Below are 16,341 nucleotides of genomic sequence, written 5' to 3'. Positions count from 1 at the left end.
GTTTTCATGTTAACGCGTCGGTTTTCAGTCCAAGTGACTCAAGCATTTGTAGTCTAGCTATTTTACCAACCTGACAGGGGTAATGACAGTGAAGCTATAAAAGCGTCTCAATTTCATGACAGATAGTAAGTAGTTGTATGGACATTATCTGGAATAAGACCCGTTAGAAGGTTGCACGACTTCATAGCACTCATAGAGGCCATTGACAATATGCAAGTATGTCTCTACGTAGAAGTACGAAGTCTTTAAACATGCCTTTCAAACGTAGCCTAACTTTTAAGTTGAAGTTACCATTTCGGGAAAGCGGTAGATATATGTACATAAATTACAATTTTTGAGCAACAATTCCTAAGATGCATGCCAGGTGACGCAAAATTAGGTCAACCCATCGGAAGTGCTATAATTTTGGCAAATGACGGCAAACATCAGTTCTGCTTTGACATTTGCTAAGCAAACAGATACAAAATACACATTTACAAGGCATAAATCGCTATACACCTCAAGAACTCGGAATAACTTTTCCGTGAATTAGCAGATTTCTCGGTCGTCCGACACCAACTGGGAAAACACTATTCCGTTAAGCTGCTGGCTAGAATTGTATGGGACAATACGTTCTGCTGAGAATTTCATGGCTGTGGCTGAAGATATTGCAGAGCACCCCGCAGTCCCGACCAGACGATATTCCACGCAATTGGACGGTCATAACAGTGAATTTTGGTGAAAAGCTTGAAGTTGTTCCCTTAAAAAGTGCAGGTAGCCTATATGCGCTCAAGCCATCCTGAATCTCGATCACGAGGAAGGCAACCACTTCTATATTTGTGGATATGTGAATATGTGAATTGGTTATATGTAACTAATGTGACCAACCGAACTTCTTTCGGAAGTACAGTACTTCTTTTTTCGCTCTTGTACTTCGTACTTCGAAGTTCATTCGAATGTACTTCTTTGCAATATTTTGTTCTTCAGGAGGGTTATTTTGTAAGCAGTTGGTGACTATTTTCGGATCGCTATCGCACTTTTTGACGCATGATATACATAAATGTTTTTGCGGCAAAAAGTGCGATAGCGGTTCGAAAATTGTCGCTAACTGGTTAGAGAAACTCCCCCCAGGTCCTGTTCTTCTCCGTTCTTCTGGACAAATTCGGCGATAAATTCGTTCAAACCATTAAAGTCGTCGGGGACCGATGGCATGATACCTGCGCAGCAGCAAACGGCTCTGAAGGTGTCGTGCAATTGGTTGGATCCTATTTATGCGAACTGCGTGGCAAAGGCTTGGATACGCTCATACTCACTGTAGCGTTCATTCCGAAGTCCGGAAAAGGCGCACATGTTTTCTCTAGGTATTTTGGGGCAATCGGTCTATCTTCGTTTTTGGAGATTGGTAAGGAACGCGATTCCTGGTGACTGTCTTCAAGAGCTCAATATGTTTATTGCAAGAAAAAGTCGGTGAATACCGCCCTGCATATATTGGTAAAGTGGTCAGGGGATCCCTTGACGCATAAAGATTATGAAGTAGAGGCCTTCTTCGACATCGAGGAGGCCTTCAACAATGTCACTCCAAAGGCAATAGTCAAGTATAATCATAATCTTGGGGTTGAAACCAACCTAATAAGGCTTATCTACAGCTTACTTCGTGACAAAACTGTCGCGGCAGAGTCATTAGGAGCACTCCACAACGTATTGATCTCTCTCCCCTGCTCTGGATTGCGGCTGGAAACGACCTAATTATGTGGAACTTTTGGTTAGTGGACGATTTCTAGACAACCTTTTTGATCTTGCTCAAGGTTACCTGAACCAGGTAACTAGGTGGGCGATCAACGGCGGTCATGGAAGCCTAACTTTGAGAAAAGGGTAGAAAGGTGTAGGTTGCCTTGTACTGTTGTAGGTGAGCTATCGGTAAAAGGTGAGGTCTCTCGCCCAAATTAATTCATTAGCTCTAGGAAACCAGATCTAAGCATATGCTGTTTCAAGGAGCCCTTGCCTGGCGGAACTCACTAGAGAAGGCTACACTTGTAAAATAGGAATTAGCGGAGCGTTAGGAACCACACCTAAACTAGCGCTTAACATACATATGTTGAACACGGCACCTGGCACGGATATTGCAGACAGAATTGTCGTTGCAGGAACTGCTATTGGGATAGGGCACTTTAAAACACGTTACCTCTCAAAGGCTAGAGGTTCTGACAGGCCATTGTGCGATTGGTATTCATGCGGTGAGACTAGGAATTTCAACTCACCTTTTTTTATCAGCTGTCAAGAGGAAAATGAAGTGAAATTATCTCCACACTTTCTTTTAGACTGTCCAACCATCACGAGGCTAAAATGGAAGCATTTTGGTTCCCACTTTTGAACAAACACTGAGCTCTCAGGGGTCCAAATTAGCTGCATTCGAAGTTTCGTAATCGGCTCGCGGCGTTAACTTAACCCAACCTGTACTTCTTTGAGCTATGAAATAGTTGGTCACATTAGTTATAAGCCACGAAGGGTCATTGCGCCCGCGCGAAGTAAGTGCATGATGTACCTATTGTTTACGCTGGAGGTGTCATCGGGCTTTATTTTTTCGAAATCGCCTCGGACCAAATGGCTCGGACACCAAGTAAAGACATTCCAAAGGAGAACCCAAATTACAGCCAAAAATTATCGGGTGACAACTTTTGCGCCATCTAGTAAAGAAATGTTTTCAGTCTAAACGTCACAGTGGGCAATGGATTTCAATTTAGTGATTTCTCACTAAATCTCAGCCTTCAGTTAGCTGACGATTTTAATGTTTTTCAGGGCGATGTCGCATCAATTAAGTATGTAGCAATATAGCTCATTGTCTCTTATCTCTACTGAGCGACCTGTTCGGATAACGATTTCATTGCTATAATAGGCTGACTTAATATTTATTGCACTATAAGCTTCGTGTGGGCTTCCGGTCTCATTGAAATCCGCGCACGAAGTATCAGGAAAATTTATAGAATTACGAGAGGAAGTACATATCGCAAACACCGCCTTAGATATACTTTTTTATAGCAGTGTTCAACAGCAAAAGCCTCGCATTCGCTGGTGGATTTTGATTGTACCTTTTCATAAATGCTTGCTGGGTATCAAAACCCAACGAAATGATTACATACTTGGCCAGCAGCGGCCGCAATTACACAAAAACAAGAAAACAGTGAGCCGCTTCGGCAAACAAAGAAAAGGAAGAAACCAATAAATGAGAGAAATACAAATGTGGAGCAGTGTTGCCAGAAAAACATTTAGTCTGGGGCTAAAACGGTCGAAAAAGAGCTAAAAAGAGTAAAATAATACCCTGCAAGAACAGTGACTATCATTTGACAAATCATTTGAGTGGCAAGACTGATAGAGATTTCTGTCACTGGCTACCTACAAGTTTCTATCAAATTCTAAAGGGCGGTGTGAAAAATCTGATGTAAACATTTGTGTACAAATTCTTCCGTTTTCTCCAACTTATGGCCTTATTTTATGGTCTCTTTTTAACCAACGCAAAATTTGCATATGTGTTAGTAAGATAAATGAGAATGTGTTAATTTCCATCACACAATTCTTGTAGGGTACTAATGGTGATATATTTGGGAACGAATTTCCGTCATCTCTTGTCAAGTTTGGTTTGCAGACAAACTGGTTTCGGCGTTGTGCCATCTTCACTGTCATTTTTCGAAAAATTACGGAAATTCGTTCCAAAATAAATCATCTTACCACCCTGTCCGAAAAATCAACCAACATCAACAATGCTAATAGTAGCTAAAATGAAGAGCTACATTTTTGTTTTTTTTTTTAAGAGCTAGGAGCTAAAACTCAATTTTCGGAGCTAAATACAAAACTAAAGAGCAAAATCTAGCTTCAAAGCTCCAAAATGGTAATACTGATGTGGAGTAGTTAGTTATGACAGAGCCGCAACAACTGGTCGCTTTACAGGTGTGTATGCGGCTGTCGCAGCGGCATCCGCATGCCTGTTAAAATTTGCGGATACCGCAGCTGCCATGATGTTTGTTGTTGCTGTTGATGTCTCTCAATGCTATGCGCAGCAGCTTAATGGCGCAGCCGGCTTTTATGGCGGCCACTCAGTCGGAGTTGCAGTAGTAGCATTGAATACGGCTGCCGTTGATGAGTATTGCTTGTGGAATTTTTATTTTTATTTTTGTGTGCCAATTTTTCTTCCCTCCATTTTCTGTGTTTTTTTTCATTTTCTGCAAACGATTACTTGCACAGCACAGCGAATGCCGGAAAAACATCCTTCCATCATTGTTCGCGCGCACACGCATTTGGTTACGAGTATAAGGCGAATTTTTTACGCTAACGTAATATCTTTGTTTCTTTGGACTTCCTCGTTTGCGGCTAATGTTTGTTTTTCACTCTCTCTATCTCTCTACACTTTTCTGCATTTTCGTTTTAATATTTGCCAGAAAGGCAAACGACTCACGCAAATATAGCGAGTACTTGGTGCGCTTCGCAGTATTTTACGACTTTTTTACAACTCATAAACATCGGTTCATTGGTGGTAAAAATAATGTGGCACCATGCTGCGAATGCAACACCAACATAATTACTTTAATTTCAATTCTTCGCAGCGAAATGAAAAACGAAACAAAACTTGAAAAGATTTCGGAAAATGCAAAATATAAGGAAGTAAGCGAAAAGGTGTCCCATAAAAATAAAGTATCTATGAAAACAAGGAATTTTTCTGTGTTTCGCTCATCCGAATTATGCTTTTGGCAAATTGAACCGCTAAAGTAGGTGCTCAGCTTCATTATGTTTGCACAATTGAAATTAATTAAATTACGTGGAATTCTGAAGCGTGACGTGAAGACTTGAAGGCATACGCGAAGGGTTGTCAGCATCGTGAAACATAAATGCAACACAAATAGTAAAAAAAAAGATTTCAAGTGGTGAAAGAACAAAATGAAAGTAAAATGATACACATACATACATACATATATATTTACATATAAACTATGTAAATAAATGTCAAAGTGAATAGCGGAGGTTATCACACCAACACACCCAGGGCCGCATTTATGGGCCCTTTGCAATACGACGCGTATCGTGAAAACTCGATAACAAGCACGCAGACATCATGCCACCGAAATTACTCGTCGACGAGTCCTACAGAACTCCTGCAAGGGACTGCTGTGAAGCGATAATATATATGACTGATAAAGGGTTCGAAGTATGGTATACCGACGGATCGAAGATGGACAACGGGAGTACCGAGGCTGGCTTACCAATATTCCAGAGAAGTCTGCCAATGGGAATTTACTCAACCATATTCCAGGCGAAATGCTTCATACCCGAAGTAAGTATTATGTCGGGTAGTCAGGCAGAATTAAGGGCCTTCGACTCATTTAGGACGGCATAGGAGCTTGTAGACAGTTTTAAACTCCTTTAAACCACCTAGGGACCCAAAATACAGTAACGCTGTGGTGGGTTACGGGACATGAAGGGTTTAAGGTAGGGCTGCCAGATATCTATGTTGCCCACTTAAGGGTGGGAAAGGCCTTTCGCTCCCTTCCTTTTCGTTTCGACAAAAATTACGTACGAAAGGATGTAGTAAAATTTTATTTTGACAAACATAAAAACATGAGCAAAACAAAACATGTTATCACAACTAAAGCACAGAGAATTATTCACAATGCATGTACCTTTTTGTTCCTTATAAAAATACAGTTTACACTAAATAAATCAGAAAACATAAAAATAAAATTTCTAAACTTTGTGCAAAACTCGGGAAAATGCAATGAATTTGCGTACAAATTTACAACTTTTTATTCAGTCTTTCTTATAAAATTTTTAAAATTAAGTTTTGCAGCCCATAAAAATTTAATTGATTTTTGGTATTGTTTTTACTGAGAGTTTCTTCCATACAAACTATGTTCGACATTTTTTTGTATGTGGAAGACACTATCATCTTAAAATAAATAATTGCAAAAAATCAACGAAATTTTCAGGTAACTTCAGACTTGCACTNAAAAATTTAGTTGATTTTTGGTATTGTTTTTACTGAGAGTTTCTTCCATACAAACTATGTTCGACATTTTTTTGTATGTGGAAGACACTGTCAGCAAAAAATAAATAATTGCAAAAAATCAACGAAATTTTCTGGTAACTTCAGACTTGCACTTTACTAATTGGCTCAAAAGTTACATTTTCAAAATTTTTCTAAAAGATCTGATTAGAAATTGTGATCTGATAAAAGAGTCTCCGAGCCAATAATTTTGTACGGCACGGTACTTATGTATAAGTAAAAAATTAAATACAAATTTTAACGTATTTAGGTACATACTTATATTAATCATCAACTATTGCTTGTGCAAAACGTGCTAAATTTGAAAAAAAATTCGCATATGAAAGTGCACCAACCCAACTCGTAAAAATTTAAGTATACAAATTTTAGTATTTAGTATAGAAATATTCAATTCAAATACGCCAATATTAAAATGAAGCGGTTTGCACTTAACGGATACTTTTTCATAATTAAGTTAAAAAAAAAATATTATTTAAATTCCATGCTGTCTGTAATGGGATTTGAACCCTGACGCTCTGGAAATTAGCAAATTGTGGCAAGCATCTTCGTGCACTCAGCTACAGCCAGACATGTAAATGTGCATTCAAATGTTCAGTTTGATTCAACACCACGTGTTCGTGGTATGAAAGTATTATTTTTAAATACGAACACGATAATCAAATAAAAAATATTCATGTTTACCATGCGTTATTTCCCATAGTAAATTCATAAAACTTTTCTTAATATTACAACGAGTTTTTTCTCTCAGTGTAGTCATTTTTATTCAAAATTTTTGCAATCAAATCGAAAACCGGGACACTTAAACGAAACCCGGGACATTTTAAGGTTGGACCGGGACACCGGGACAAATAGTCTAAAACCGGGACATGTCCGGGAAAACCGGGACGTCTGGCAGCCCTAGTTTAAGGGCAACGAAATGGCTGACTGTCTAGTGAAACCTAGAACCCAAATGTGCTTGCATGGTCTGGATACTTTCTGCGGTACATCTAAAGGATACAGTGCAGAGTTACTTAAGAGCTGTGAAGAACCTCAGATTGCTGCATACTGACGAAAGGGAAACAATCAAAGAAATGCAAAACTCCTTTCAGATGAAACTCTGTGCGATTCCTTGAACTTAGTCGTGAAAGGCTTAGAACTCTTACAGCCTCCCTGACAAGACACAGCAAGTTAAGATACTATTCCAGAGACTTGTGGGTTATTGGACGAAGCAGCCGAGCATATACCTTAGGGCGGGTCAATTTTTTTTCGACATCGTTCCTAGCAGATTCGGATTCTACATTATTATCAGGAATAAATTAAAAAGTTTGCATATATGTATTGCGAAAATTCACTGTGCCAAAACTTTTGTTCGACACTTTACATATAAAAAAATGCATACAGTTACTTCTCCTGTTACGATAGTAAAAAATATGTTATTTGCTTTGTAGTGTAATCTTGCGGTTCTTTAAATAAAAAATAGATATCAGAAATTTATTTTTAGTATCAATAAACTCCCAAGCATAGGTTTGTGTTAAAAAAAAAACATTCGTAACGTTTTATTAAATATTAATCTGCATATTTTATTAATTCGTTGGAATATTTTTTTTATGTATGTAACTTTGGACTACGTTACCCGTTTTCAATAATTCTTTTTTAAAGAAAAGGTGGTTCCTCAGATGTAGTCTCCTACTAATTGAGTGTAGATCTGATAATTGGGCCATGAAGCAAATAACGGTACACTTACATTTGTATATGAGAGTTGAAGTCGGTTTGGTTTTTTGTTTAAAATTTACTCCAGTGTCCACAGCTTCTATAAAAGAGTCGTAGGAAATATTTTTTTGTTAGTTCAATTGTGGAACATTTGTACGAACTGCTTCGGCTAATACTTCGGCTTTTGTTCTCTTTTTATCTCGAGGTTAAGTGCATTGTTCGATGGGGTGATATCATTGCCAAATATTAGAGTACTTTGTTTGCCATCAATACACACTAACTTGACGGAGTTATAATATTCCACATTGATGCGAGCTTCAAAAGCTTTGAATAATATTTGCGAGTATGGCTTTAGTTTTTACCGCTCAGGTAGGTGGCAGGCCTATAGGAAATATTTCTTAATCAATAATGCTTCAAACACTTTTCGTTTACATAATTTATCTTATTAACTTAATAGAATTAAATTTTCGAAATTGTTGGCAACCCGACTCAAAAATATTTTCAGTAGTAATCTTTCTTAAACCTTTTTAACTTGATACCCATATTGCAATATTTAATTTGTCTAACCAATTTAATTTAATTAAGTTCTGAAACAGGAGGCAACCCCCCTCAAAAATATTTTCGCCTGTAAGCTTTCATAACCTCTTTCTTTTGACACCTATATTGTAATATCTAATTTATCTGATTAATTTACTTATACTGAAATGTTTAAACAGGTGGCAACTCTCTATTTTTTCTGGTTTTAACCATCCGGATACTATAAAAAACAAACCGGNCCATGAAGCAAATAACGGTACACTTACATTTGTATATGAGAGTTGAAGTCGGTTTGGTTTTTTGTTTAAAATTTACTCCAGTGTCCACAGCTTCTATAAAAGAGTCGTAGGAAATATTTTTTTGTTAGTTCAATTGTGGAACATTTGTACGAACTGCTTCGGCTAATACTTCGGCTTTTGTTCTCTTTTTATCTCGAGGTTAAGTGCATTGTTCGATGGGGTGATATCATTGCCAAATATTAGAGTACTTTGTTTGCCATCAATACACACTAACTTGACGGAGTTATAATATTCCACATTGATGCGAGCTTCAAAAGCTTTGAATAATATTTGCGAGTATGGCTTTAGTTTTTACCGCTCAGGTAGGTGGCAGGCCTATAGGAAATATTTCTTAATCAATAATGCTTCAAACACTTTTCGTTTACATAATTTATCTTATTAACTTAATAGAATTAAATTTTCGAAATTGTTGGCAACCCGACTCAAAAATATTTTCAGTAGTAATCTTTCTTAAACCTTTTTAACTTGATACCCATATTGCAATATTTAATTTGTCTAACCAATTTAATTTAATTAAGTTCTGAAACAGGAGGCAACCCCCCTCAAAAATATTTTCGCCTGTAAGCTTTCATAACCTCTTTCTTTTGACACCTATATTGTAATATCTAATTTATCTGATTAATTTACTTATACTGAAATGTTTAAACAGGTGGCAACTCTCTATTTTTTCTGGTTTTAACCATCCGGATACTATAAAAAACAAACCGGAAAAAATAAAAATATTCAAATCGGTCAAGCCGTTTTCGAGTCTTAGCGAGACTAATGGACAGCAATTCACATTTATATATAAGATATCGTCTTTTAAAAATGCGCAGGCTCGAAATTGACTTTAGGGCTATCGTCTGGAGGATTTTTTTTTCTTAGAATTTTATGAAGAATCCGAATATGCTAGGAGCGATGTCGAAAAAAATCGATCCATACAAATTGACCCGCCCTAATATAGCTATAAGTTACGCCTAGAAGAACGATTATTTTCTCCATTCAAAATTTGGAGCATGGTACCCTCCAATGTGCTTAATTTCTTAAATAGTCTAAGGTTGGAGTGATTACAATTAGAGTTTAGCACAATAGATATTTCTCGGTCGGAGCGTGAGCATACACGACATAATAATAATAGTAATATTAATGGCTGCTCAACAAAAGACGCTAAAGATGTTTATGCCAAAGGCTCATCATGTCGCTATTTACGAGTATTAACCTCCTCAAACAGGGTGGCATCGTTGCCAAAAAAGATTTCCACGCTCCTTTCACGAGCTTACTGCTAATTTACATGTAATCAAAACATTGCAGTCATTGCACTAGCGTGGTTAAGGAGCGCTTTGTCTGGTGACATTACTACTGGTATTTGACCAATGAAGGTATTGAGTACCTGCGCAGCTACCTGCATTTGCCCTCAGAAGTTGTGCCACCCACATTGAAACGCCCAGCGCACTCAGAAGCAGTGCGTCCCTGCCAGGGGCACCTGCTCGCATCTGCGACTCTTCCAAGACGGGCGAGGACCGTACATGCTACAGACGTGCGCCCCGTAGACCTCACAAGGAAGGTGATGCTGGTCCAGACGCTGCCGATTTTGATTTCCGTGGCAGTTTCGGCCGTGGTACACGCCCTCAATGAAAAGTGGATGTAGGATGGAATTCCCCATGCCGACACTTATTTAGTTCTAAAATGATGTTGCCGGTGGAATTTTATTTTAAAGTAAGTAATACTTCCCATTTTGGCTATGTTGATTTAAGCCTTGAAAAATTCTTAACCCTTGAACTTGCTTATTCTACAGAGTACGGGACATTCGCATACAAGATGCCGCAAGGTTCTTCTCGATGACTCTTTATCGAGCATACAGCTGGCCAGCCTGAGGAGACCCTTCGATCATTTCTCGATCCATTCCGGCCACATAAGTTTTGTGTTGACGCAAGTGATAAAACTTGGCAATAAGTCCCTTGCTTGCTTAAGAGATAAAGCACTTAGGGCGAGCTTCCAGTTAGCAATCCGCATACCAAAACTACTCGCCCGCCTTATCATGGCATTGTTATGACATTCGCAATAGGTTTAAGGTGAACTTCTTAGATACGTTTCGGTTGCCGTGGTTGCCTGCATATATCGTCTGAAGGAAGCACACTTAGGCCGTGGTAGTCCCATTGTAATACTGTTCTAGGAGTATAACCAATTCGCCGTTCTGAAGAGGGTCACAAAATCATTGATACTTGCTTATTTAAATCAGATACTCAAATGTCGGCCGGCCCCCACCAAATTAGGGCAGTGATATATGCTTATCATACATGGTTACATATACTATACATACGCTCGCTCCACTATATCTGCGTTCACCCTTGTTTTTTTTAAATATTCACAATGTTTTGCAAGCTATAATTTTTTGTGGTTTTTGTACAAAAATATGGTTCATGCTATAAACAAAACCATATAAATCAAGGTTTCAAACTGTATATAATATTAAGGAAAATTTAATGAATTTTCATAAAAATTTTAAACTTTTTACTCAGATTTTTTACGAAAATTTCTGGTATGCGATTTTATAGCCCATTGAATTTTAGTATAACTCGCGAACTCGCGTTGATTTTTAATAGTTTTAATAGTTTAGATATAGTGGAGCGAGGTACATATTTATGTAGTATCTGATATAGAAGGACTCATATTTTAAATTTTGACCGCAACTGTATCTTTTAATTTTGTTTTATGGTTTTCTCAATTATATGTCTACGTACATATGTATATATTTTTGTATAAATTAAAAATTGTTGTCATGAAATAAAGGAAATTTATCATAAGCCTATTACTAATCTGAACCTTACTTCGATGAAATGGATCACCTTTGTTAATATATGATTTGTAGTTGGGCTTTTAAAGCAAATCCTTTATTTCTCTTTTGTCCCGTTAAATTTTTCTAAATCCCGTATATTTTGGACATATTATGCGTTTGTCCCGTATGGCTGGAAAAAAAATCTGTCAACACTAGCCATAAAGCACACGTCGTTTCATATTAGAAATAACAGAGGAGGAAAAAATTCGAAACAAAATTTGCCTTAGTAGCGGGTTTCGATACGTATATTATTTCGTTGCCTTCTCAGTACTTGGTCAAACAGTATCGAGGCCAAAACTACTTGGCATCGAACGAAAAGTATCGAGATGTACTTGTATTTAAACACGGTTCATATATAAAATGATAGCCGTTTTCTTTTTTATAGCTTGGTTCAAAAACTACTTAATGGATGTTGCCAAATAACTCGCTAGGTGGCGCTGAGTCAAGACATTTAGAAACCCCGTATTTATTGTCCGAAAGATACTAGTCACTAAAACAAAAAAACAGCAAACAAAATTGGTGATTGGGTGTCTACTACATATGTACATATATAACTACAAACTAGTACTATATTAACGCATAATACGACCCAGTCGGCAAAATTTAAAAAAAGATACCTTCTATGAGCGCTATTTGTGATATTTTTTAGTGAAAGGTGTCCTGTGCTCGATACTATATTTCTTTATGAAGATCTTTTAAACAGAGAAGGTTTTATTGAAAAGGACCTGCCTCAAGTTGTTTATTAAGTTGCGCTCCCCGTCGATGTATGTTAAGTGCATATCTATGTGCATACATTTCATTGAACCATTAATTAAGCATAATACATAGACCTCCATATCATATGCATTATTTGATCTCCTATTAACAAATTAAGGACCGCTTTCACCATCTCCGGTTAAGAACAACTCCCGAGTTAAACACCATTGCCGATGTCACTTTCACAATGTTGTATGCATAGGGGTGCCAGACGTCCCGGTTTTCCCGGACATGTCCCGGTTTTAGACTATTTGTCCCAATGTCCCGGTCCAACCTTAAAATGTCCCGGGTTTCGTTTTAGTGTCCCGGTTTTTGATTTGATTGCACAAATTTGAATAAAAGTTCAAAAATCACTACACTAAGAGAAAAAACGCGTTGTAGTATTCAGAAAAATGTTATGAATTCACTGAGGGAAATAACGCATAGTAAACATGAATATTTTCTATTTGATTATCGTTTAAAAATGTTCGTATTTAAAAATAATACTTTCATAACACGCACGCGTGGTGTTGATTCAAACTCAACATGTAAATGCACATTTACAAGTCTGGCTGTAGCTGAGTGCGCGAAGATGCTTGCCACAATTTGCCAATTCCCATTACAACCAGCATGGAATTTAAATATTTGTTTAACTTAATAATGAAAAAGCAATCGGTAATTGCAAATCTTCATTTTGATATAGGCGTATTTGAATTGAATATTTCTATACTAAATACTAAAATTTGTATAATTAAATGTATTACGAGTTGGGTTGGTGCTCTTTCATATACGTATTTTTTTAATTTAGCACGCTTTTTAATTCTAAATTTCTTTCTCTCAGTACACCGGTTTAATTTGTGAAATAGTCACATTTCGAGATAGTTGAACTTTGCACAAGCAATAGTTGATGATTAGTATATGTACCTAAATACGTTCAAAATGACGTGCACAGAGTTTTACAATTATATTAAGGAAAATACAGAAGTTTTGAAACAAATTCACAGCAACGAAAAATATGACTGATATTTTAATGTTATCTTGTACTAAAATTTTTTTCTTTCATGAAACCTAGAGTACTTATAAGTACGGTGCCGTACAAAATTATTGGAGGAGGCTCTTTCATCAGATCACAGTTTCTAATCAGATCTTTTAGAAAAATTTTGAAAATGTAGCTTTTGAGCCAATTAATAAAGTGCAAGTCTGAAGTTGCCAGCAAATTTCGTTGATTTTAGCATTTTAGTATTTTGGTACATTTGTAAAAATCGTCAAACACACAAGTTGATGAAAATTAGGAACAATTAATATCAGTTAAAACGTCTGCATGTTAAAAAACGCTGCCAACAACAAAAGGTAAAAAATCTTCGCAAAAAAACAGAGAAAGACACATAATTACAAAGTAGCGCCACATACGTAATAACAAAAAAAATAAACGATAACTAAGTACAGGTAAACGAATTGTGCATATACACACTTTGTGTATACAATGTTGTTGTAATGACTTAATATTTACGCATGAATTTGTGGGAGAGCTTAGGGAGAGAGCGCCAAACTCTGTAAACGAAACAAGAAATGGCGAAAATCGCCCCAAAGCTATCCGTAAAAGGAATGCGGAATTGCCAAAAAAAGCACAATACATACATACAAATTGACATACATGCATACATTTATGTACGTACATATGTATGTGTGTTATGCGAAAACCCAACAACCAGCCATAAAATCGTTTGTAATGACTACCGCAATGTGTGTTGGCGAAAAAAGGTGTGTAAGCGAATGAAAGTGCAATGGAAATGGACAAGCCGCAGTGATGAGCGACAACCGGTGGTACAGCAAATAGCAAGCATATCTTATATGTACATACATATGTAGTAAATGTATGTTATAAAGCGACAAACGACAATCATAAACAATAACAAATAAAATATATGAATTGTGCATATAATAAAAATTTACATGTACAGCGTCAATGACAATCGTACAGTAAATGTTTTTAAATTTTTTGTTTAGTTTTTTTAATTTTTATTCATTTTTAATAAAAATGTATTTCACACTACAATAAAATACATATAACTCAAAGTTTTTAACTTTGTAACAATTTAAAGAAAAATCGTAAAACTTTCATCAAAATTTCACACTATTTATTCAGAATTTTTTTGGGTATGCAGTTAATCGCTCATTCAATTTTAGTAAAATAAAGTGCAGGTTTGAAGTGGCTACAAAATACCGCATTTTCTTTCATATTCCAAAACTGTTTATGAAAATTTTACATTTTTATTCATTGTCACAAAGCTAGAAACTTTGGTTTGGATTTTTATGTAGTATGAACTATATTTTTATTAAATGTTAATGCGAAAAATTACTGTACGATTTTCACTGACACTCACTGTATGTACTATTCACGTGCATGCATATGTATGTTTTACTAAAGATTGTTATGTGTGATATCATTTTATACCTGGTTATATATGCTGTAACAGTTAGTGGATGAATCAAACTCCAAAAACAATAATAAAAACATAACATAACAGTCGTAGTCAGCGCTTGGACTTTGCTCCGATCGGAGTAGATTTAGTCCGTTTTTTTTTTATTTCTTAAGATTTCTGGTATACATATTTTCTAAAACAAACTTATGACTACAAAATACAAATACTTAACCTGAAACTCTCAAAAATTTTTAGACATCTCAATTTAATTTCATGACCTTAGAGCTTTTCTTAGTGAATTCTTAGCATTACATTTGCATGCAAAATTTTAGATTTTTGAATCCCACGGAACTGGAAAGAGAATTTTTAAATTTATCATGGAAGATCTGTTTTTACTTCTGTTTTTCGAGTTATTTACTCCTGAGTCGAACTCCTATGGTCCAAGCACTTGTCGTAGTAGTCAGCACACAATAATTTGCCAAAGCCACAATAAAAATGTAAAATAAAATATTTGTGTAAAAATGTTTATTACATAAATTTCTTTATTCACTCACAAAGTACGAATATGTACATTAGGGTGGTGCTAAAAAGTATAAACATCCAAATTTTGTATAGGATACCACTTTATTTGTTATTCCTACAAAATAAAGGCATGCACGAAAATTTCCAAATTTCAAAAGAATTTTTATACATTTTTTTAAATAGCAAGAATTCGACGAAATTTTTTCTTTAGTATACTTAAAAAACACTGAATTTGATTAAAAAAATCATACTCCGAACAACCCGACCACTGCATTTTTGTGGTTGCCGCAAAAGTTTTGATTGGGAAAATATTTGTGCAGCTTATTTACACTAAGGTCTTGGTTGCTGATACTTACCTCAAAAACTCTCTTATTTTTAACTTAAAAGCACTTAACTAAAGTTGGTCGATATATATACCGGCACCGAAAATAGCCGGTAAATGAAATGAATTTAATTTTTACGTCATTGCAAAATCTATATGATTTTTTTATGTTTGTTTTATTATTTTTATTTTCTTCGATCAAAAATAGTCGTTATTTTTGATTTTTTTTTTTTTGATAATTTTTAAACGTTATAAAAAATTAAATTTGAATATAACGGTTAGAATTGCGTAACAACATCAAGGCCAAACACTAGCATATTTTCTATGCGCCAATCTGTTATTATAATATAATCGAACAAAAAAATCCGAATAAAACGGTTATATTTGATCGGCAAAATAAAAATCCAATTTTTTTACGGTTAAAATACGATTTTTATTTAAAGCTCTCATAGCATATAGAAATTGCCTTTTTTTCTGCTAAAGAGATAGAGTATATTCGATTAAGAATGTCCACGATTTAGCTTTCCCTGATTCCATGTATACACAATTGGTGTTGCCTTTTTTTTTTGCCTTTTTTAAGATACTTGCCTTTTTTTGGCCTTTTCTACCTTTAAAAAAGTGATTATAGCATTTACACATTTTTTTTTAAGATTAAAAAAAGAGACCTCTTGCCAAATTGGTGTTGGTAAAATTCAAAGCCGTTTTCTCAGCTAACGAAGGCTTGGAGACAATAAGGGGTGTGGATAAAATTATAAAGAGAGAGGAAAACGCCCTTATTCCTGATAATATGAACGTTTCAAACGTTCCATATTTAAATTGGGCGCCGCTTGTATCAACTTACGTCGAGCACACATTTAGTACATTCAAGGCCTTTCTTCGCTAAAATCGAATGAAAATGCTGCCAGAAAACTTCAAAATGCATCTTGTGGTTCAATGTTACTACAACTATACAGATTAAAGTTTTATGAGTT

At 35.8% G+C, this 16,341-nt stretch overlaps 1 protein-coding gene and 1 pseudogene across 2 annotated transcripts in view; one reads left to right on the top strand and one right to left on the bottom strand.

The window, feature by feature from the left end:
- The window catches only part of mol (dual oxidase maturation factor 1 mol), a 96,986-nt gene that overhangs the window by 71,876 nt on the left and 8,769 nt on the right, over positions 1-16,341 (bottom strand). The window lies entirely within an intron of this gene.
- On the top strand, positions 9,692-10,232 carry LOC108359802 (40S ribosomal protein S10b-like; annotated as a pseudogene).

This window comes from Rhagoletis zephyria, unplaced genomic scaffold, assembly GCF_001687245.7.
Source record: "Rhagoletis zephyria isolate East Lansing unplaced genomic scaffold, Rhagoletis_zephyria_1.1 Rzeph_scaffold_00464, whole genome shotgun sequence".
NCBI lineage: Eukaryota > Metazoa > Arthropoda > Insecta > Diptera > Tephritidae > Rhagoletis > Rhagoletis zephyria.
This window is presented reverse-complemented; position numbering and strand designations above follow the sequence as displayed.